The sequence below is a fragment of the Arachis hypogaea genome, chromosome 13 (assembly GCF_003086295.3).
Source record: "Arachis hypogaea cultivar Tifrunner chromosome 13, arahy.Tifrunner.gnm2.J5K5, whole genome shotgun sequence".
NCBI classification, from domain to species: Eukaryota; Viridiplantae; Streptophyta; class Magnoliopsida; order Fabales; family Fabaceae; genus Arachis; species Arachis hypogaea.
Genome location: NC_092048.1, coordinates 37741397 through 37745710, shown reverse-complemented (window position 1 = coordinate 37745710; position 4314 = coordinate 37741397). Strand labels below are relative to the sequence as shown.

Sequence of the window (4314 nt, the reverse complement as noted above, 5' to 3'; positions counted from 1 at the left end):
AAAAGGCTTGCTATTGCTAAACCTGTTTCTTCCACCATTATTAAAGCCTTGTTGGGGCTTTTGATCCTTCCATGAGAAATTTGGATGATTTCTCCATGTTGAGTTATAGGTGTTTCCATAAGGTTCACCTAAGTAATTTACCTCTGCTATTGCAGGGTTCTCAGGATCATAAGCTTCTTCTTCAGAAGATGCCTCTTGAGTACTGTTGGATGCAGCTTGCATTCCATGCAGACTCTGAGAGATCATATTGACTTGCTGAGTCAATATTTTATTCTGAGCCAATATGGCATTCAGAGTATCAACCTCAAGAACTCCCTTCTTCATAGGCGTCCCATTACTCACAGGATTCCTTTCAGAAGTGTACATGAACTAGTTATTAGCAACCATGTAAATGAGTTCTTGAGCTTCTGCAGGCGTTTTCTTTAGGTGAATGGATCCACCTGCAGAAGTGTCCAGTGACATCTTTGATAGCTCAGATAAACCATCATAGAATATATCCAGGATGGTCCATTCTGAAAGCATGTCAGAAGGACACTTTTTGGTCAACTGTTTGTATCTTTCCCAAGCTTCATAGAGGGATTCACCTTCTTTCTGTCTGAAGGTTTGAACATCAGCTCTAAGCTTGCTCAGCTTTTGAGGAGGAAAGTACTTGGCTAAGAAAGCCGTGACCAGCTTATCCCAAGAGTTCAGGCTGTCTTTGGGTTGAGAATCCAACCATAATCTAGCTCTGTCTCTTACAGCAAAAGGGAAAAGCATGAGCCTGTAGACTTCAGGATCTACTCCATTAGTCTTAACAGTATCACATATCTGCAAGAATTCAGTTAAGAACTGAAAAGGATCTTCATATGGAAGTCCATGAAACTTGCAGTTCTACTACATCAGAGAAACTAATTGAGGTTTCAGCTCAAAGTTGTTTGCTCCAATGGCAGGAATGGAGATGCTTCTTCCATGTAAATTGGAATTAGGTGCAGTAAAGTCACCAAGCATCTTCCTTACATTATTATTATTTTCGGCTGCCATCTCTTTTTCCTGTTCGAAAATTTCTGAAAGGTTATCTCTGAATTGTTGTAATTTAGCTTCTCTTAATTTTCTCTTCAGAGTCCTTTCAGGTTCTGGATCTGCTTCCACAAGAATGTTCTTATCCTTGCTCCTGCTCATATGACAAAGAAGAAGGCACAGAAAAGTAATAATAATAATGGAGATCCTTTATACCACAGTATAGGGATCCCTGTGTGAGTGGAAGAAGAGGGGGAGACAAAGAATGTAATATAATGGAAGAAACACAACTGTGAGGATGGAAGAGATGTGAGATGAGATGTTTAGGATATGAATGAATAAATAGAATAAGATGGGAGAGAGAGAATTTTCGAAAAATATTTTTGAAAAAGAGTTAGTGATTTTTGAAAATAGTTTTTGAAAAATGTTAGTAATTTTCGAAAATTAAGATTTAAAAATTAAATTAATTAATAAATTAAAAAGAGATTTTGAAAAAGGGGGAAGATATTTTCGAAAAATGAGAGAGAGAGAGTTAGTTAGGTAGTTTTGAAAAAGTTAAGAAACAAACAAAAAGTTAGTTAGTTAGTTGAAACAAATTTTGAAAAGATAAGAAGTTAGGAGGTTAGGAAAGATGTGTCTTTTCATGTTTATCATATGCATTCTTGAATTCTTAGTGTCTAAGCATTAAAGAATTCTAAGTTTGGTGTCTTGCATGTTTTATTTGCATTAAAAATTTCTCAAAAATATGTTCTTGATGTTCATCATGACATTCATAGTGTTCTTGGTGTTCATCTTGACATTCATAGCATTCTTGCATGCATTCATGGTTTTGATCTAAAAATTTCATGCATTGCACCTTTTTAGTGTTTTTCTCTTGCATCATAAAAATTCAAAAAATCAAAAAAAAATATCTTTCCCTTTTTCTCTCATCAAATTCGAAAATTTGAGTTGACTTTTTCAAAAAATTTTTAAAATCAAGTTGTTTCTTATGAGTCAAATCAAATTTTCAATTTGAAAATCTTATCCTTTTCAAAATCTTTTTCAAAAATCAAATCTTTTTCAAAATTATTAGTTATTTTCGAAAATTCAAAAAAATATTTTTCAAAAATCTTTTTCTTATTTTTATACCAAATTTTCGAAAATAACATTAACAATTAATATTTTGATTCAAAAATTTCAAGTTTGTTACTTGCTTGTTAAGAAAGATTCAAACTTTGAGTTCTAGAATCATATCTTGTGATTTCTTATGAATCAAGTCATTAATTGTGATTTTAAAAATCAAATCTTTTTTTCAAAAACTAATTTCTATCATATCTTTTCAAAAATATCTTCTCATCTTATCTTTTTCAAACTATCTTTTCTAACTTCCTAACTTCTTATCTTTTCAAAATTTGTTTCAACTAACTAACTAACTTTTTGTTTGTTTCTTAACTTTTTCAAAACTACCTAACTAACTCTCTCTCTCATTTTCGAAAATATCTTCCCCCTTTTTCAAAATTTCTTTTTAATTTATTAATTATTTTAATTTTCAAATCTTAATTTTCGAAAATTACTAACATTTTTCAAAAACTATTTTCAAAAATCACTAACTCTTTTTCAAAAATTATTTTCGAAAATTCCTTCTCTCTCATCTTATTCTATTTATTTATTCATCCACTAACATCTCATCTCACATCTCAACCCTCCTCACAGTTGTGTTTCTTCCATTATATTACATTCTTTGTCTCCTCCTCTTCTTCTACTCACACAGAGATCCCTATACTGTGGTATAAAGGATCTCTATTATTATTATTATTTTTCTGTGCCCTCTTCTTTGTCATATGAGCAGGAGCAAGGATAAGAACATTCTTGTGGAAGCAGATCCAGAACCTGAAAGGACTCTGAAAAGGAAACTAAGAGAAGCTAAAATACAACAATCCAGAGATAACCTTTCAGAAATTTTCGAACAGGAAGAGGAGATGGCAGCCGAAAATAATAATAATGTAAGGAAGATGCTTGGTGACTTTACTGCACCTAATTCCAATTTACATGGAAGAAGCATCTCCATTCCTGCCATTGGAGCAAATAACTTTGAGCTGAAACCTCAATTAGTTTCTCTGATGCAGCAGAACTGCAAGTTTCATGGACTTCCATCTGAAGATCCTTTTCAGTTCTTAACTGAATTCTTGCAGATATGTGATACTGTTAAGACTAATGGAGTAGATCCTGAAGTCTACAGGCTCATGCTTTTCCCTTTTGCTGTAAGAGACAGAGCTAGATTATGGTTGGATTCTCAACCCAAAGACAGCCTGAACTCTTGGGATAAGCTGGTCACGGCTTTCTTAGCCAAGTACTTTCCTCCTCAAAAGCTGAGCAAGCTTAGAGCTGATGTTCAAACCTTCAGACAGAAAGAAGGTGAATCCCTCTATGAAGCTTGGGAAAGATACAAACAGTTGACCAAAAAGTGTCCCTCTGACATGCTTTCAGAATGGACCATCTTGGATATATTCTATGATGGTTTATCTGAGCTATCAAAGATGTCACTGGACACTTCTGCAGGTGGATCCATTCACCTAAAGAAAACACCTGCAGAAGCTCAAGAACTCATTGACATGGTTGCTAATAACCAGTTCATGTACACTTCTGAAAGGAATCCTGTGAGTAATGGGACGCCTATGAAGAAGGGAGTTCTTGAAGTTGATACTCTGAATGCCATATTGGCTCAGAATAAAATATTGACTCAGCAAGTCAATATGATCTCTCAGAGTCTGCATGGAATGCAAGCTGCATCCAACAGTACTCAAGAGGCTTCTTATGAAGAAGAAGCTTATGATCATGAGAACCCTGCAATAGCAGAGGTGAATTACTTAGGTGAACCTTATGGAAACATCTATAACTCATCATGGAGAAATCATCCAAATTTCTCATGGAAGGATCAAAAGCCTCAACAAGGCTTCAATAATGGTGGAAGAAACAGGTTTAACAATAATAAACCTTTTCCATCATCCACTCAGCAACAGACAGAGAACTCTGAACAAAATGCTTCTAATTTGGCAAACTTAGTCTCTGATCTGTCTAAGGCCACTGTAAGTTTCATGAATGAAACAAGATCTTCCATTAGAAATCTGGAAGCACAAGTGGGCCAGCTGAGTAAAAGGATCACTGAAATCCCTCCTAGTACTCTCCCAAGCAATACAGAAGAGAATCCAAAAGGAGAGTGCAAGGCCATTGACATAAGCACCATGGCCGAACCTGTGAGGAGAGGAGAGGACGTGAATCCCAAGGAGGAAGACCTCCTGGGACGTCCAGTGATCAATAAGGAGCTTCCCTCTGAGGAAC

At 35.2% G+C, this 4314-nt stretch overlaps 2 non-coding genes across 2 annotated transcripts; one reads left to right on the top strand and one right to left on the bottom strand.

Annotated features, from left to right (window-relative positions):
* The first annotated feature begins 516 nt into the window (after positions 1-516).
* Positions 517-624, top strand: LOC112738783 (small nucleolar RNA R71). The gene has a single exon (XR_003169731.1). It is a non-coding gene; the product is annotated as a small nucleolar RNA R71 (small nucleolar RNA).
* Positions 625-3350: 2726 nt separating this feature from the next.
* Positions 3351-3458, bottom strand: LOC112739273 (small nucleolar RNA R71). The gene has a single exon (XR_003170206.1). It is a non-coding gene; the product is annotated as a small nucleolar RNA R71 (small nucleolar RNA).
* Positions 3459-4314: the final 856 nt, after the last annotated feature.